Source organism: Glycine max, chromosome 17 (assembly GCF_000004515.6).
Source record: "Glycine max cultivar Williams 82 chromosome 17, Glycine_max_v4.0, whole genome shotgun sequence".
Lineage (NCBI taxonomy): Eukaryota > Viridiplantae > Streptophyta > Magnoliopsida > Fabales > Fabaceae > Glycine > Glycine max.
Window position 1 is genome coordinate 31,720,469 of NC_038253.2, and position 21,018 is coordinate 31,741,486.

Here is a 21,018-nt window from a genome sequence, read left to right on the forward strand (position 1 = left end):
TATTGTTAACATAATTATTAATTATTTTATGGCTCGCATAATATAATAATATATTATTTATGTCAGTAGCTTACATTAGTGTCTGGCATGGACATTAAATTTATATTTTATAATTTATAAGAGTAATTTTTATATTATTTTTAAGTTTTATATATTATTAATTATTTAATTTAAATTTAAATAAATATAAGTTAATAAATATTTAAATATATTTTTATATACACACCTATTCAATTTTAAGATGATGACTATTATAGAAGGTGTTGTCTTGGATAGAATTTACTTTACTTTAGTGATGTCTTCTATGTTTCCTTTTGACTTTCTTTTAAAAAATTAATTTAGTTTTTGTTATTTTTTTAATTATGTTATTAATATGAAATATCTAATAATTTTGTTGATGACTAATATTTATTAAAAAGAGTAACATATGTTCACGAGACAAAATTTTATTTTGTAATAGATTTTAAATGTAATTACTTAATTAATTATTACAAATAGAACCAATAAGACATTAGATCGAGTGAGACACGAGTCGTTTCACTTAGGATGGATTAGTAATTAACCAAGGTGATCCGCTCGATTCTTCGACGGAGATTAATCATTAGCAAAGGTGATGAGTCTACTTCTTCAACAGAGATGAGTCATAAGCAAAGTCGATGAATACTCCATAACATATTAATTAAAATACTTAAATTAAAGTTACTAAAGTTTTAAATAAATTTACCATTGATACATGTAATAGTTATCATGTAAATTTACTAATATATGTAGAAATTGATTGATTTTTTTAAAAAAGTATTATAAACTCAAATCAATAATAATAAATATTTGTTAGTATTCAAGGTAATTATATATAAGAAATATAATAATTTATTATCAACATAGATATTGTGAAATGATTTATATTTAAGGTAATAGTATTACTTAATAATCCAAATCAGAGATTGTGTGCAAAAATTAAGATAATAGTATTATTTGATAATGTATATTTATCCGTTTCTTATATTAATAATTAATAAGTAATAATAATTTGTTATCATGAATATATCACTATAATACATAAATACTTAAAATTATTAAATAATAAAATATAAATTAAAGATAATAAATATAAATTATGAAAATAAATTATATTATTATTATTTCGAAATGTTCAAATCATAGAAATCTTACGGATTATAATTTTGAATTTTTAATTAAAGATAATAAATATAAATTATGAAAATAAATTATATTATTATTATTTCGAAATGTTCAAATCATAGAAATCTTACGGATTATAATTTTGAATTTTTAATAGAAATCAAAATATATACTTGTAGTTTTAGTTTTGAATGTTTTAACCATAAAAAATGGATGGTAAGAATTACTACTATAAATTAGTTTGAATCAAAATATATGCTTGCATTATTAGGTTCAATATTCAAATCATAATTTTTTTAATTCAGTCAATTTTTTAGACAATTCAGTAATTGTTATGCATGATTTTGATTTTAATATAGAAGAATAAAATAATACAAACAAATGTTCAAATTGATTGCATTTAATGAAGAATAATAAATAATTAAAATGAATATTTCAATTGATTGCATTTAATAAAAAAATAAAACAAATAAAAAGAAAATTGATTGCATTTAACGGAGAAGAATTTATATGGGATTACCCGGTGGCATCACCAATTACAATAAAACATTTTTTTATATATAAACTATATTCGATATGATATTTTAGTTGGTTTTTAACTTTTTTATTAGTTGAAATGTTCATTTGTTTGTTCAGTAAACAATTTTTTTTAATAGATTCTAATGTTGTTTGAAACGCTAATTGGAGTATAATTTTTAAAACGTTAGCTTATAACTTTTAATTTTTTTATATTTTCTTTCACTTTCATCCTCAATATATTTATTGATTTTTCTTGTTATCTTTTTTTAATTAATCATATTTTATTATTTTTATGTAATTTTATACTTTTTAACTAGACAAACTAGTTTTATTGAACACTCCTAATTTAATAAACTAGTTTTTTAATTTTTAACTACTAGCTATCAGCTAACTTTTCAGCTAGTTTTGTTGAACATAGGATAATGATATTAAAAAATTATATTATTAGTATATATTATTTACTCTATATTTTACAATTGCAATTTTTATATTTATTATTCTACAAATAAATTGTTGGTCCAAGTTAAATTAAACTAGATTCTCTTAAGCAATGTCTCAAATTTGAGTGAAAAATTATGATCGTAAGAAGAGATCCAGGTACGTATTAGTTATCAAGAAAGTTAATGAATACTTTTTATAAATGTTATTGTGGAAAAAAACATTTATAATTCTTAGAACTTGTTGATACATATTGTTACAAAATTATTCGTGTATATAGAAAATATGACTTATTTCATATTAGTAATTTGTTTAAAAAATATTTAATAATTCTAAAAGCAAATTATACCATATTGATAAAAAAAAAAGTTGTAGTTTTAAAGATAAAGTGCAGTTATTTTTATTAATTATAAAATAATGATTGAAATATACACATTTTTATAATTAATTATATATTATTTTAGTGATCAACTTTTTAATTAATTGTTATTTTTTAAAAGTACATCATTTTTATTTTAGAAGAGATAGATTTAACAATATTAAATACTACTATTAATGTTCTTTTACGAGTTAGATTTCAATCTATGTTAGCCTTACTTAGGATATCTTCATACCATTTTTGTTCCAGATTTGAATTTTAATCTAACGAATTTTGCTTAAAAAAAGCAAAAAGATTTTACAAAAGAAAAATCGTTTGGTGATCGAGTAGTCAAAGTCAAAATATTTTTTATTTTTTAAAAACACTTGATAACCCTGATAAAAAAATAAGGTTTCATGAATAAGGTGGTATTTGGTTTGGTTGTTTCCTATTTTCATTCTCTAAAAACAGAAAATGGTGATGAAAATGTGTTTGGTTGGATTTTTAAAAAATATTTTCCCAAACGAACTAGAAAATGGAAACAATAAAATCACGTTTTCAATGAAAATATTTTTACAGAAAACTCATTTTGGATAAAATGAAAACGCGGTGGCAAGTAATTTTAAGCAAAAAGTCAAATCAAACATGTCAGAATTCTTATCTTTTAAAAATGAAAACGGTTTTTAGAAAATGAAAACAGAAAATGAAAATGCAAACCAAACAAACCCCAAGGAAATTGTTGGAAATAAAGTTTCATTCAATTCATGTTAACCTTTTAGAGGATAATGGTGGTCGATTTCTTGATAACTTTTTTTTTAATCAATTCAAAGAATTACAAATGTTAGTGTTTGTAGGCACGATTAAAAAATTAAAAATAGAAAAAAATATTAGAATAAATAACATTGTGTTCATTAACTAATATATTAAACATCCAGGTAAGTAAGACTCTAAAAAATAATAAAGAATTAAATTCTTATGAAAGGAGTCATGAGTCAACCTACTTTTATTTTAAAAACTAGTTTTGCATAGGGTATTAAACTCATATTTTATAATGAGAGAGATTAAGTTATATTGATATAATTTTAATAAATTATTATACTGTTTAATAACTTTAAATTAGATAATGTTTTCTTAAAACCTATTATTAGATTAAAATTTTATTTCATTTAAATCATATATAAAGAAATTTCATATTAATACAAAATTATTTACTACCTCATTCATACAAATTAAAATTGATGTGATATAAATTTTTTAATATATACTAAAATATGAATCGTTTGATTACTTTCTTCTTCTTCTTCTTCTTCTTCTTCTTATTATTATTATTATTATTATTTAATTTTAAAAAAATTTCACATAAAAAATATTGGTAATATGTAGATATAATTCAATTGATGGATCGATAAAAATCATATTCTATATCAAATTATAAAATACTATAATAGTTACTTAAGTTACATTAATATAATTTGCTTCCTCCTCTTTTATAATTTATAAGAATAATTTTTATATTATTTTGAACTTTTAATATAGTATTAATACTAGTCAGTAACTGTGCATACGCATGGGTCGTTCGCCAATTGATTTTCGATGAATGAATTAAAAGAAAGGTATAGTAAAAAAAACAAAGCAGTGAAAGAAAAAGAAAAACAAAAAGGAAGAAGGGAATACCTGAATGTGAGTGTGTTGCACTGGAGAAAGAGAAATGCAAAAAGGAAGAAGGAAATACGTGAAGGTGAGTGTATTGCGGTGGAGAAAGAGAAATGTGAATCCGAAAGGAGAAGAGGTAAATGTGGTTGTGGAAGCGGAAATATATCCTACAGGAACGACAGCGAGATAAACCATGACTACCTAACCCATCGTCAAACCTTAACCAAAATTGTAAAAAATAGAATGAAGATGAAAAGAGAGTCATATCAAGAATAGAAAATGCAACAACGTTTCTAGAACCCTCCTATAGAGATGAAGAGAGAGGAAAGATCTCACTTTGTCGCTGCCACATGTCAACAACTCTGCCACACATAAGCAAATCACGCAAAGGCCAAAATGACCAAAAAACCAACAAATGTGTCACGTGTCAAGCTAGATTTACAGTTAAAATGAAAAGGAAAAAAAAAAGATAGTTAGAAATTTATGTAATATAGAGCATTACTGCATAGACAAACGGGTAAACAAAGGGATTACTATATAGGCAAATTGGTACTTGCATGAATTTCACCAATGTAACCGCATGAAACTTAATGCTTCATAAAAGGAAAATGATTTTATTTGTTATTACCACCTACACACACCACGAATCCCAAAGAAAAATCTCAATGTTCACTCTTTGCATTATAACATAAAAAAGGGCTTTCAGCTAGAGCATACACAATAATAATAATAATAATAATAATAATAATTATTATTATTATTATTATTATTATTATAATAATAATAACAACAACTACAACAACAATAACAACAACAACAATAATAATAATAATAAATGAGGCGAAGAAATAGGGAGAGAGAGGACAATTCTGATTATTAAGTGAAATTAAATGGGGAGTTGAAATCCGCCAATTAGGGAGTGACATATGTTTGAAACTTGATATGCAATGCGACACTTGGCGGTGGCAACAAAACAAAACGGTGCAAAAAAAGGGAGGGGTAAAATGACCAAAAAACTGAAAAAAGTCTCACATGTCGCAGCCTTAGATTTTCCTCTCTCTTCATGTTGAGGGTTTCAAAACCTTGCGTAAACTGCAGTGGAAGAAAAAGAAAAAGAAAAAGAAAGAAGAAATACCTGAAGGTGAGTGTGTTGTGGTAAAAACTCGTACTCAGTTTGAATTGTAGGTTGCAACTTGCCTGCATGAAGTTGGAATCGCTAGTAATCGCCTGCATGAAGGACGAAACGAAAAGAATAAAAGAAAAAAAAGGAAAAGATTTAGGAAGAGAAAGATGGAGAAGGAGAAGATTCAGGGAGAGAGAGTAATAGAGAAAACGCAGGAAATAGAAGACAGTTCTGAGCATTAAGTGGAATTGAATGGGGAGTTGAAATCCGCCAATCAGAGGGTTCCAGAAGCTTGTGTGTATGGACGGGTTGTTACATTGCCTAAAAAAAGTATATATGAGATCCTATATTATGTCATTTTTCTTATAGTATCTTCCTTAAAGAAAGGTTAATTTTTTTTCTTAAATGTATTTCCATATTAATATCATACATGTATTTATAATTACTCATCCAGTCATTCTCTTATTACACAAATGCAATGTTTAATGTAAAATACTAAAGAACACAAAGGGAAGGTGATGAGTTGAGGCTGAGGTGCCCTCTCCAACTAAAGTGATTAGATATTTTATTATAGAAAATCTCACATGTCAATCACCAGTCCTAATTCTTTTAATTATTTGGAAAAATGGTAGGGTCATGGGATTATTATTATTATTATTATTATTATTATTATTATTATTATTATTATTATCATGTAGGCTTTGAGTTCCTTAAAAATAGGATGCACTTTGGGACTTTATTCTTCAACACCGACATGTGAATCCTATTGTTGCAACCCTTGCATGGGCAAAGCATCATAACCTTCAACACCGTCGTTCTTACTGTAGCTTGTCCCAAAAATCAAACCACAAAAAAGCAGACCAAAAAAAAAGAAAAAAGAATCATAATCAAAATCGCAAAAAATAGAATGAAGATGAGAAGAGAACTCTATCAAAAACAGAAAATCCAACACACACAACACATTCCGATTTTCGAAGTAAACTCACTCCTTTGATATTGTGATTCTCTTGCTCCATTGTGTCTGCCAAAGATGCAACACACTTGTTGGGAACAACAACTGTGCCTATTTATTTACGAAAACAGAATTACAATATCAAAATAATGAAAATAGAAGATTGATGAAAGCCGAAGAAAGAAAAGATTAACGAAGAGAGAGAGTAATAAGGAAGAAAAAGAGATAAACAAGGAAGAGAAGATTCAGGATTTGAGTCAGATTATTAAGTGAAATTAAATGGAAAGTTGAAATCCGCCAATTGGAGAATGACACACCAAGAATCTCAAAGAAAAATCTCAATGTTCACTCTCGGCATCACAACATAAAAAAGGGTCTTCAGCTAGAGCATAATAATAATAATAATAATAATAATAATAATAATAATAATAATAATAATAATAATAATAACAACAACAACAACAACAACAACAACAATAAAATTTAATAAAATCCTAATCTAGCTTCCTGCAACAACAATAAATTTTATGATTTAAAATGTAAAATTGCAGTATGATATAACAGTATACATAGCAGCATACTTTTGGAGGCTCAAATAATAGTTAATAATAATAATAATAATAATAATAATAATAATAATAATAATAATAAAGCATTTTAGGTATGGGCACAACAGGTACATTTCTTTTGTTAGATAGTTTGTTGCAGGAAACTGGATTAGGATTCTATTTAATTTTATTGTTGTTGTTGTTATTATTATCATTATTATTATTATTATTATTATTATTATTATTATTATTATTATTATTATTATTATTCATTTTATATGATGTACATGATGTGCCTGAACATTTTTGTTTTTGTGATTCTGATGGTTATGTGATTATTTGTTTAAAAGGCTGCATTAGGTTCTCCTGAGGATGGCGTCACGACTCGTGAGCTCCAAGCCTCACCTTTCTGGCGACGGAGGTGGTGAGATTCCGGCGAAGCGATGAGAGAGAAAGTTGAAACTGCGCTTTTTAGAGAGAGAAGTTTGGTTTTGGTTTTGGAGAAGGAAGAACACGAAGAAGGAATAGGTAAACGATAATACAAAAAAAAATGGGTTTTTGGACATGGGAGGAAGCATAATGCACGTTTACACCGACATGACCGGAGAAGCCTGGACAACAAGACACGTGGGAGAGGCAACAGGGGAATTAAGTAAAATTAAATGGGAAGTTAGAAATCCGTCAATCAGGGAGTCACATGTGGCTGGGGCAACAGGGAAAAAAGGTGCAAAAAATGGATGTAAAAAAAAGTTATTGTTTATAGTATTTATTTTAGGAAAAGATATAGTATTAGAATTATAAGTTATTTTTTAATAATATTATATTTATTTTAGTATTATTATATATTTATTGTTTTTTAGTATTTAATAGTTAATATTATTAGTATATATGAATAAGATAATGTTAATAAATAAAACTAAGTTGTATTAGTATAAATAACTTCTTTAGTAGTAATAAATATATGCCTTTATAAAAAATTAGTCATTAATAAAATTAATTAATATTTTATACTAATGTAATGTTATGGTGACTAAAAAACTAAAAAAAATCAAAACATCTCTATTTTTAAAATTATTCTATAAAATAGATTAAAAAAAAAACACAATCAAACACGTCTTGAAATTGCCTTTTTTTAAAAAATTGATGTAAAACCATTTTGAAAGTGAGGTAAAATTAATTTAACTCAACTTTTGTCAAATTTGCTTTGTTTTTAAATTTTAATTTGTAATTTAAATGTTAAAATTTATAACTATTCTGAAAAATAGATTGATAATAATCAATCGAATTTGTGAAGATTTTTAATAGAAAATTAGAATTTAGAATTTAAGATAGAAAAACACCACAAAACTAGATCTGCTTCATTTTAAAAACAGGTGAACTAAATTAGTTAAATAAATTTGAGGTTATACTTTTCCTTTAAAAAAAAACTCAAGAGGTTATACTTTTCCTTTAAAAAAAAAAAACTCAAGAGGTTATACTTTTATGTTGCACTATGAGCAATGATCGTACTTAAGATAATGTACTTAACACGCTCTGTTATTTGTGGATTGTTTTAATTATTCTTATATTGGTTAGATAAGTAACTATCTCTTGTCTCGAAAGTATACACTTAACACAATTTCAGCTGAATATTTTCCACAATTTATATTATTCATACAATACTGTTAAAAACATTTATTTTCCTCTCTTTTTTTTATCTTTATTGCATCACTCATCACAAACTTTTCTTTCTTTTCTTCTCATCTCTCTTTTCTTTTATACAGAAGCTGTACAAAAACAAACTATGGTTACCATTTCTCATTTCCAACATATCCGTGTTCTTGTGGTGCGATGCAACTGCGGCTTACTACCTTTTCCTTTTATATAATTCATACTAATGTGAATTATTGACTTTATCTATGTGAAATCATGAAAAGCATTATAACTTCCATGAATAGTAGCAAGACTTTTTGGGTTAGGAATGACAGTGATGTAGTTTATATCTGACTTTCTCTAATTTGATTTTAGTCATTTTTTTATTTTTAAAAGAATTGCGGGAAACTCGTTCATTTCCTCTGCTTTGATTTTGATTTGATCACTTATGTTTCCAGATAAAGTGAGCATAGCTCAAGTTTCTTAAAGGAATATATTACTGGTAATAAATAATTAGTTCTGATTCATAAGTTGTCAAATAAAAGGCACAGGCAGACTTTTAGAAACAATAACATAGAAATAAATACTTTTCATGCATTTTAGGAACAGAACAAACTACAATACTTCTATCCCAATTTCTGAAAATATAAAAACACGGACAAATTTCTTTGCGTGAAAATGACACTTACACCATACACTCCCATTGAGAAATCAGAACATAATGCATCAAACATTTCAAGCCTTAACAGTCTCATCATCATCATCTTCAATGTCCCAGCTCAAGTCTTCCTCTTGTTAGAGCATTTGGTATCCTTGGTATCCTTGGTTTAATTGTCATTCACTAAAAATAATAATAATAAAAAATATAAATACTAACCTGCAACAAACCAGACAAAACTTTAATGTCCAAACTCCAAACCCCCAAATAAAAAGATTTTAGATAAATACAAAAACTTCTAACAATAACTTCTCCTATAGTCAAAACCACACAGGTCTATACATTATTACAAACAACATGCATATTGTTAAAAGAAAGGAGAGAATTGGAATTTTTGAGAGATACTCAGAGAATAAATTAATTTCATTATCTAATTTTAAAAGTAACTCAGAGGGTTATGTAACAAATTAGCATGTTAGTTTTACCTGGCCAAGCATTGCAGCTTCTATTCCACCAACTCCCCATCCAGCAACACCAAGGCCATCAATCATAGTTGTGTGTGAATCAGTTCCTGGCATTTGTGTTGAACACAACTCTACCAAGGTATTCTAAATTAACCTGCAAAATTAAAATCACAAAACCTGATTCAGAAGACAAATTTGAATCACGGGATGAATTTTTTTTCATTGCATGTAAAATTAAAATTATTCTAAATATAAAAGTATCACTAACTCTCTCACATACTGTCAAAACAGCCACCAAAATCCTGCAATAAAGAGAATATGGAAAAAATAGTCTTCAATATATCCCAACATTTTGTTTTTATACGTGGTAGCATGAGAAATAATCAGAATCCAAACATAACTATTTTCCATGTTTGTTATGGTGGCACGATCTGCCAAAGACAGTTCACTCATGCCTTCCCCTGCATTGGTAAAAAGAAATTATCCAGGTAAATCCTCAAATTTAAAAAGTAACTCAGAGGGTTCTATAACAAATTAGCATGTTAGTTTTACCTGAGAGAGTAGAAAGAAGACATGTGTCATCACAACGTACAAAAGGGGCCTTCAGCTAGCACCTACATAATAATAATAATAACAATAATTAAACAAAAAAAAAATAACACAAAAATCACTGCACAACAAAATTAAAATGGAATATTGAATTAGGAAAAAAAATCACAGGCCTTAAAAATCACCGTACAACAAAATTAAAATGAAATATTGAATTAGGCAAAAAAAACTTGACTCTCTAAGACCACAGGTTCTACCAACCAAATTGCTCAGACCTGAAATTACAATCAACAAATTGGCTAGATTGAATTACTATGATAGCATGCTTTTACAAATTACAAAGCAAGACCGGTGCCATTAATCATTACATCAAAATAATCTTCAACACACCAAACGAAAGAAGATATTAGCAACGAGCATCCCATGTATTCCCACAATTAGTTTCAACTTTTTCACAATTTAAAATACAAAATTTAGATAAATTCAAAAGATCTTAGTAGCACAAAACATAATGTTTTCCTAGGTTACAAGTTTTGGCTTAAAATTGATATAGTTCATAGTTACAATCTAGCAACCACATCGTCAAAAAGTTAGCGCATAATACCTATTATATAATCGACTGATCATGACAAAACTTTAACAAATAAAATAAGAAGATGTGTTATTGTATCAGAGATTAAAGTATATAATACCTATTATATAATTATGTATACTATAAAATTTAATTTAACAATTGACTAAAAGATAGTAGACATCCTGGAGATATATATTATGCTGACCAATAAGGGATAAAAAAATACCTCAATTTCAAAAACTCCATGTGCAGCATCCCCAGCTCCATCTTGCTGAGGTATATATCCACCAGCATTATATTGAGAAGTCAAATCATTGCGTTTTTGCATCCCTGATGGCCTCGTGAAGAAGTCCTGAATCTTTCTAAAGCATCAATAACACTTGATCAAGACACAGGGTTCCACATCTCTGACTCTGAAATGCTAACAAAAAATTCCAAAAAAAAAATATTACATCATCACACTTGATCAAGCAGAAAAAAAAACATAATAAAATAGAATCCATCAATAAAGCCACAACCGTATGCAATTTGAATTCCAAAAAAATAGAAAATATGTGAAATTAAAAAAAAATGAACAGACACAAATGATCCAAGAATATAGAATGAAGTGGGGGGAAAAATTGTAACAATGAGAATTAGGTATCAATCAGATTTATTTAAAACAAAATATTTCAGTTGAGATGTTTAAAATTTGAATTTTGAATTGTTTGAGACAATAATCACGACAGAATAAAAGTAAGAAGTTCTTCTTTGGAATGAGTATGAGACAATAATCAAGAAAATTAATATAGATTGAAGTGCAAAACAATAGATATTTACCTACATGTTAATGCTCTTCCTCCCATCATCTATGACTCTGAAATGCTGACAAAAACTTCCAAAAAAAAACATTACATCATCACACTTGATCAAGCAGGAAAAAATATATAATAAAATAGAATCCATCAATAAAGCCACAACTGTATGCAATTTGAATTCCAAAAAATAGAAAATATGTGAAATTAAAAAAAATGAACAGACACAAATGATACAGGAATATAGAATGAGGTGGGGAAAAATTGTAACAATGAGAATTAGGTATCAATCAGATTTATTTAAAACAAAATATTTTAGTTGAGATGTTTAAAATTTGAAATTTGAATTGTTTGAGACAATAATCACGACACAGTAAAAGTAAGAAGGGATTCTTCTTTGGAATGAGTATGAGACAACAATCATGAGATTTAATATGGATTGAAGTGCAAAACAATAGATATTTACCTGCATGTTAATGCTCTTCCTTCCATCATCTATGACTCTGAAATGCTGACAAAAACTTCCAAAAACAATATTACATCATCACGCTTGATCAAGCATGGAAAAAAACATAATAAAATAGAATCCATCAAACTCTAAGTAAAATGCACAACAATAGTAACAAAGAATGACACCTGCCTAAATGACAACCAAAACATACACCAAATAACATTAGGCAAGACAGGGGTGGAAAGAAAAGGTAACGAACAAACATGCATAGATATTAGAAAACATTCCAGACATGGTCATTATAGCTTACCTCGAACATTCGTCTGTTAAACACCAAACAACATCAGACATATCAGTTTTTGAAAAAAAAGAGTCACCAGAAAGAAGCATGCAAAAAATAGATCAAAAACTAACAAACTTGCCTCGTGGATGCTCTTTCGTGGATCAGCTCATAAGAGGGAAAACCACAAACAAAGCAAAAAACATTTACCTCTGTGAACAACAAATCAACAACACCACAAAAAAAAAACATTAGATACCAAGCTACAGTGAAAGAAAAAGAAAAAGAAAGAAGAAAATACCTTTGAGGCGATCGAGGGTTATAAGAGCAACGCCGTTTTGATGAACAGAGCCCTTCACAAATTCTTCAGCCATAGCAGAAAATACTCACAGAGAAAAGGAAGGTTAAAAAAAATTAGATATCAAGCTACAATGAAAGAAAAAAAAAGAAGGAAATACCTGAAGGTGAGTGTGTTGTAGTAAAAACTCGTCCTCATTTCAGATTGTAGGCTGCAACTTGCGTGCATGGAGCCAGAATCGCTAGTAATCGCCTGCATGAAGGAAGAAACAAAAAGAATAAAAGGAAAAGAGGAGAAAATTGAGGAAGAGAAAAATGGAGAAAAAGAAGATTGAGGGAGAAAACGCAACAACGGAGAAAATGATGCAGGAGAGAGAAGAAAGTAAGGAAAAGAGGAGAAGATTGAGGAAGAGAAAGATGGAGAAAGAGAAGATTGAGGGAGAAAACGCAACAACAGAGAAAATGATGCAGGAGAGAGAAGAAAGTTGTGATTATTAAGTGGAATTAAATGAGGAGTTTAAATCCGCCAGTCAGGAAGCGACATGTGGTGAGGGCAGTTCCAAGTATTAAGTGGAATTAAATGGGAAGTTAAAATCCGTCAATCAGCAAGCGACATGTGGCGGAGGCAACAAAAAAATGGTGCCAAAAAAGGGAGAGACAAAATGACCAAAAAACCCGAAAAAGTGACATGTGTCAAAATTCTAGGTAGGGGCACAACAGGCTTTTCCAATTACTTCTCTTTTATTAGATAACTAGTCTGCAACCCGTGCACATGCATGAGTATAAAAATTAACACTAAAGCATTAATCTAGTTGTTCATGGATAATTAACAGGAAAATAAAAATATTGTTCGTTGCACCAACAACATAGCAAAATAAAAAAATTGTTTGTTGCACCAGCAACATACTAACAGCAAAATGATAAAGACAACGTACTCACTGTCATCATCTTCCCAATCTTCCTGCCTCCTGATTATGATATCCCAAATTTTTTCATAATACCTATAATAAATAGAGATTTCATCTCCATCATCAAAAATCCATTTCTTGAATAAAATCATACCATGGTTGGACAACACCTTTTCCACCAATAGCAGGATTCAGCGTTTCAACTTTCCATTGCAGTGGGGGGCCATGCCGCCTTAAGACTGTCATGTGGTTGCCGCAAGCTCTAAGAGGAACTTCTGTACAATGGGGGAGTTTCTGTAATTTGGAAAAAAATTAAATTGTTAAAATGGTAAAAATGTGTTTAAAGAGATTAAGATATGAAAGTCAGCTTACCAGGGGTTCAGGATGATCCGGCATTTCCTGAGTAAGTTGAAGAGTCCATATGGTCTTCCTCTGCCTGCCGCAAGTTTGCCGCTCCAGTGGTGGTATGAAATGTATGTAAAAAACAGAGTGATTGTCACATGCAAAAAAGTTGATGCTGGTTGACTCATAAATTTTCAAATCTTTCCAGAAGCTTTGGAGTCCATCTGCTAAATACACTTTATCTCTGCGTTGTCTGACTCGTACTTCATAAATGGCTCCATTGTATCTGAGATGAACAATCTCAGGATAGTTTGGTGCCCATTGAGTATGATAGAAGGTTGGAAGTTGTATGGTATTCTGAAAAAAAAGTGGGAAATATAAATGCATGTATATGTAACAATAATAGTAATGGAAGAATTGAGAAAAAAGATGACCTTGTCATTGTTGAAGGCATCGATAAATTGCATGATCAGTGGTGGTCGCATGATGCCATTATAAAATGACAGGGATGCACAATATAAAGGTTTGTAAACAAAACACCAAAAAAGAAAAACAGCGGAAAGGAGTAATGTGCATACAAACGGAAACCAAATCAAAGGCAAAGACATTAAACGAAAAAATAGAACAACGACGACAATAGAACAAAACGAAAGTGGAAAACAAAAACGAAAATGATAGCCATGCACATAAAAGTTAGAAAAGAAACGACCAAGCCATGCACATAAAAGTTAGAAAAGAAACGACCAAGGAGGGCCGGACACCTTCAAGTCCAGTTTTGTTTTCAAACTTGAAAAAGAAAGTAAGGAAAATGACACGACAAAAAACAACGACATTGCACAAAACCGCTAAACCACGTGCATCAGAAACATAGCAGAAAAATCGCAAACCAAAAACCCATGAAAATGAAAATAAACGCAACAAAAAGTTAGGTGTCGTGAAGAAAAGAGTAGAAATGATTTACCTCAGTTGATGCGGTTGAAGATGTGGTGCTCATTTTCTGTATGGCATGAAAGTAGAGTTTGGACAGAGGAATGAAAAAGGATTTGCAAAAGAAAGTAGATGATAGGCCTTTAGTGTGGTATTTAATATTTGCTTCTTTCCAATGTCGCACGGTTGTAAATAAATGTGATATCAATAACTGTGAATTGAAGAAGTATGAAGTAGATGAAGAGTTTTTGTTCGAATTTGAAGCCTAAGACCGTTGGTATTATAGGGCAGTAACTGTCTAAATTTATCTTGGGCCAAGATATGAGCATTGGGCCAACTTCTAGAATTGCTTGTTAACATTTTGTTTTTTATGTATTGCAGAGGGGGTATGAACGAATTATTTAAAGGTGATTATGTCATCTTGCATAACTGCATTTTTTAAATGTGGTTTTTTTTTGTGTAAAATAAGAATGATGTTGGTTTGAAGGAATGCAGTATATGCAGCATGATGTGCTACATTTGGACGATTGACACGAACAATTTTTAAAAAATATTGTTTCAAGCATAATTATCATATAAGCAGTAACATATGAACGCTAGATATTTCATCATTGAACTTCAGCAATTAAAATTTCTATATTTCGCAGAGAAATAAAGAAAATTTGTTCATGTAAATGTCAAAGCAAATGTTAAGCTGTGATAAACTGCTAAATAGTATAATGTTAAGTAAATGAAATTATAAATGGAAGATATTAATGTGGTGATTAAGATTGCATACCTGGCAATGTTAAATTTAACATTGTAATATATGATATCATCTTTGGCTATATGTTAGAATGTATATAAGTAAGATAACAGTTTGGAATTATTGTCAATAGATAGTACAATTTCTTGTTTGAAAATTTAGAGTTACCTTGTAAGATTTTTCAAAACCTCTTTGAAGACTACATTAGTAGTAGTAGTCATATTTTTTTGGTCTTTATCATGAATAAGAACTTTTAATCCTTGCCTTGAATTGACCCTCGATAATGCAACGTATAATTGCCCATGGCTAAAGACTGGTTTTGGCAAATAAAGCCCAACCATAGAAAGTGATTGGCCCTGAGACTTGTTAATCGTCATTGCATAAGATAGCATGATTGGAAACTGTCTTCTTAAAAGCTTGAAAGGTCATGGTGATTGTGAAGGTGACATTGACATTCTTGGGATGTAAACATTATCACCAACATTTTTGCCAGAAATGATTTCAGCTGCAATGACATGTTTGGCTAGTCTAGTAACTATTAATCTAGTACCATTACAGAGTCCTTGGGTTTGGTCTAAGTTTCTTAGCAACATTATAGGACTACCGATTTTTAGCTTGATACGATGATTTGGCAGACCAAATGTGTTTAGTGAATTGAGAAATTCAATTGTGATTGATTGGAAATGCCAACTGTCAATGGTTTTTGACTTCTCTATATAATCAGAGCTTAAGTATTCCATTTGTTCACCTATTATATTTATTTGAGGTACCATACAAAGCTAAATAGAGAATAAATACTAAGTATACCTTAGTTTTTATAAATTTCAGATATGCATAAATACCTGGAATCAAGGAAAGTATATAATCATTGACCTCTTCAACTGTTTCATTGGTGGAAGCTAATATTGCTCTAGATTTGAAGAAATCAGGATTATTGTGATGTTGATATAAATCTGGAAATGTTGATTTGACTATAGCATCAATGAGGTCATTATATTCAGTAATCAGTAGGTACTCAGGAATTTCAATAGTAGCATATCCATCATTTTGATTCCCAATAAATCCATCCCCAATATCTAGAATCCACTTTGCAAATTTAGTAGTTTCTTGATCATCAATTAATTGGGCATTGCCTTGTAAACGCATGTTTTTTGTGAGTGTTAAGACTTCACAGGAAGGCCACAAATATGATGAATTGATTGTTGCATTTATAATGTCTGAACGACTTCCTCTTGGAATGACTGGCAGAATTTGTCGAAAATCTCCACCAAATACAATAACTTTGCCTCCAAAAATTTTATTGGGATTTTTTTTTTCTTTAATAATGTCTCTTAAAGTTTGATCAAGTGCTTCAAAGCAAAATTTGTGTGCCATGGGTGCTTCATCCCAAATTATCAGATTTGTCTGATTTAACAATTCTGCTAGCTGACTTCCTTGAAGTATATTGCATGTTGAGTCTTCAAAAATTGGCACCATTATCTTAAATTTGAAATGAGCAGTCCTGCCTCTTGGCAATAACAAAGAAGCTATGCCGCTAGAAGCAACCATAATCACAATTTGATTTTTTGCCCTCAGTGAACTTGCTAATGTTCTCCATATGTATGTTTTTCCTGTACCTCCATATCCATATAGAAAAAACATGTCACCTTCATTGTCGTTGACAACTTCCATAATTTTGTGATAAATTTGTTTTTGTTTGTTTAGAATAAAGAATAAGTTGAGATTTGATGGAATTGAAGAATTAGCGGATGTAAAATTAGAAAATACAGATGGAATTTAACTTTGTTAAATGCAATTTATAATATATGAATTGGTAGATTACCTGTCATCGATAGAAAAAGATTTTCGAATTCTAATCTAGCCTCATCATTGTTGTAATTAAGTTCAAACAATATCAAACTATTCTCTAGACATGATGCAGGATTTCCACCCTTAGGATATGGCATTGCAGGATAGTCTCTGAGTAATTTTTGGTTTGGATGCAGAAGTTTTTCAATTTCCAGTAATGTTAAATTTTTGAGTTGCTCATCATCAATGTGTAATTCTAACAAATGATAAAGGAGATAGTTAAACAATGCATATCTGTGATGTTATTCAATATAGAAAGTTACAAACTGATTAAAACTAACTTGTGTTCAGAGTTGTTTTTTTATAATGATATGCAATGTCTTCAGCTAACCAATTCCATGTTTGATTCCAAAGTTCTTCAGGTTTAGTAATGACACCTGATAATAGTATTAACACAAATAATTTCCTCAAATAATTAGATGTACCCTAGTCCTTAGCTTCTTTGATTGCTTCCACAAATTCTCTGACATCTTGCAAAAAACCCATTACAAAGCATGCTTCTCTATATGTAGGGTATATAACATTTTCAATTGTTGTAATATCTTCAAATGAAGTAGCTCCTTTACATGTAGTAAGCATCATTCTTAGATAAAACAATTCACCAATGGTTGGTGGAACCCATATTAACCTGCCAATTGTATTGCCTTTCTTTCTAAGGTTCCATGATCTAGCCTTTTGGTTGTAGACAAATTTGGAAACAAATTGTGAATAAGTCAGATTTCTACCCTCTGAAAAACATTTGTTGCTATTCATCCAGGCTAAGAATTTTGAATCTGAAATACTTGGCTTTGACAGGATATCATCTATATCATCATCATCTTCATAAAAAACACTGTGTTGTCCTGGCAGATGAAAATGTAATCTCTCCACAACAGGCTTTCTAGCATGTATTGGAAAACCAAAAATTCTATAAGTAGCTTCACATGGAGAAATATATCTGACAAAAAAAAATCATAATTAAAAGAATTAATTAAAGAAACAATCAGTAACTTAAGTATACATGTTGAATTAATATTACCTGCAATCCACATATTCTTTAATCTCATCATTTTGACTGATAGCATTCTCAAGTGTACCATTAGCATCATGAATAACAACAGCAGTGACTCTGTCATAACCTTTGTTTATATATTTAAATAGATATTTAATGGAAGTATTTTGATTACACCATTCAACATTTATATGTGCTTGGTATTTCCTGAGCAATTTTGCATTGTAAGGTACTATATATCTATTATCAATAATAACTCCATTCTTTGAAATGATACGACCATCATTTCTTCTACGATAGATTGGACAGCCATTTGAATCTAAAACAGTTTGAGGGTGAAACATTTTTGGGTAAAAACGGCTACACTTTCCTTCTTTCATACATGGAGACTTAGGTTGGAGAATTCCACATGGTCCATGTACCATATGATTTTGGACTAATGTATAGAGTTCAGGGTCATTTTCATGCGAAGGAATTTTTGCTGATATTATGTGGTCAATGTCATCTGAAGATGGATATTTATTATCTGGATGTAAGAATAGCAATAAATGCACATGAGGAAGTCCTCTTTTTTGAAATTCAATTGTGTGCATATCTGCAATTGTTAGCTAATTGTATTAATAGTGGAACAGTAATATAGAAATTCTATATAGTTGTATTATATCAAGGAAAAATGAAAAACAATAAACAAATGTGTAACTTTAAAAAGCATATTAATGGCAAACTCACATGCGACAACTTTTCCAAGCAAGTGTTTTTTTGTTAAGTCAAAAAGCATATGCTCATACTTCAATCTGAAAACACGTAAGATAAGATCCGATCTATCTGTTGGTTTTAGATTCAAAGGTGCAAGCACTCTACGGATTTCAGGCCAATTTGGATTACAGGTTAAAGTAATAAAAAGATTTGGAAAACCCATATGGCTGCATATTGTCATACCATCAAAATAAAGTTGGTCCATATAGCGTGGACTGCCAACAAAGGTTGACGGCAAAATCACTCTTTTTCCTTTAGAAGAACCTTTACTGCTTCCAGCATCTAATGATGTTTGTAAACTGCAATACTTGTCAACTCTAAGTTTTTTTTTATTATTCCTAATGTAGCTAAGTCTTTCAAACTCAACCATCGTGTATGCTTCAACAATGAATTGTTGGAATAGTTTTCTAGAATGCAACAAAGTTTGTGCTTCATTTGATCTGGACTGTAGTCTATAAGCAAACCACTCTCTCATTGTTAGACGATTTCTCTTCCTTTTTCTGCTGCTAAGTGTACAACGGTGAAGTATATCAGGTCTATATCCATCTTCACCATAAGGGAAGAGTATAGGGTGTTGGAGTCCTAGATAGCTAGAGTGTAATTCATGGATTCTTTGTAATTCTCCATTTTGAGTTTCAACAATAATATCCCTTCTTGAGTCTAGATCAAAATCACCAATAATTAGAGCAGTAACTTCATAAACATTTGGGAGATTGTACGTATGACCATCTTTCTCACGTATAGCTATCAATCTCAATTTTACATTATCGACTTGAGTATCTGCCAATCTGTCCCTGACCATTCTAAAACTTTTTGCATGAACATTGTACTCATCCAGCATTTGACTTAAAGTTGAAACAATCTCTAGTTGAATTCCAACATGTTGACTGCAAAAAATAATATAAAAGCAGATCCATTGGTGTGACAAAAAATGCTTTCGCAATTAGAATACATCATATTTGATAATAAAAGAAACAAAAGAAGTACTACCTCATTGTATTAATTCTATTTTCACCTTCATTCTGCGTATCAAAGATATACAATTGTGAAAATTTTGGTTGCTTTCCAGGCATTGGTAATAAGCTGCCTATTCGATGGCATAGTTGACCCTGAATTCTAATTGTAGGAGGTCCTCTACTTTCATTAATTGATTTGTCTAGCTTAATACCAGCAGACGTAAAGGCAAACATCATGTTGTATGTCTGTATGTTACATTGATAATTTTTACTATCACTTGCTTTACCATCAAACAGAAGTCGTTCAAGATATTTCAGTGGACTTTGTAATAACGGAAGCTCAACTTTCCCATCTCCACAACATAAGCTGAATTTTGGACTTGTTGTATTTCTATCTTTTGAAATTCTTTCATCATACCACATTTTTGCATTGCAATGTGTACATTGCATGGCCTGATCACCCAAGTCTGAATAGCCTGAAATTGTCTAATGAGATACTGGAATTTAATTTAAAGGATATCAGTTGATATCCTTAACGTTATATCAAAGCTATAATTATTACCTTCAGTATCGATTGCAGCTTCATTAGTATTGGATTCGCAATTTTCATCGTCAGAGAAAGAATTAGAATCAGATGCTGTGACAATTTACGTTAGATATCATAGATATAATTAAAATTTGGGCAAAAAAGTGAGTAAGGATTTTCTATCATCATACCTTGTGGAGATTCAGAATTCATATCTTCTAATAAATCAACTGTCATGACTTAAAAATAGAGACAAATTAAGTCAAGTTGAACAAATTAATGTATTTATAAAAGAAAACATCTTATTTATAATTTCTCACCATGACATTGTATATCTTTCAGAGTGGAATCTATACTTGTCTCATGTGATCTGTCAAGCTGAGCCTTTTCTTTTTTTTGCTGGATACCTTTTCTATACATTCTGGCTTTACCTGAGGTACATGCATTTGCATTTGCATTCTTTTGCATGTTTGCAGTTGATATCAATGAAACTCTTTGGTATATCAATTCACCACAACAAAGATTTGAAATACACAGAGAACAAATTATACATCAAAGTAATTTCAAATGTTCAATTATGTAATAA

The 21,018-nt window shown here is 29.7% G+C and overlaps 1 long non-coding RNA gene and 1 pseudogene across 1 annotated transcript; both read right to left on the reverse strand.

Annotated features, from left to right (window-relative positions):
• Positions 1–9,026: 9,026 nt before the first annotated feature.
• Positions 9,027–11,468, reverse strand: LOC102664427 (uncharacterized). The gene is made up of 4 exons (XR_005889161.1): positions 10,838–11,468; positions 10,041–10,102; positions 9,510–9,949; positions 9,027–9,243 (listed from the first exon to the last, which is right to left on the reverse strand). It is a non-coding gene; the product is annotated as an uncharacterized lncRNA (long non-coding RNA).
• Positions 11,469–12,628: 1,160 nt separating this feature from the next.
• Positions 12,629–20,669, reverse strand: LOC106796687 (uncharacterized; annotated as a pseudogene).
• Positions 20,670–21,018: the final 349 nt, after the last annotated feature.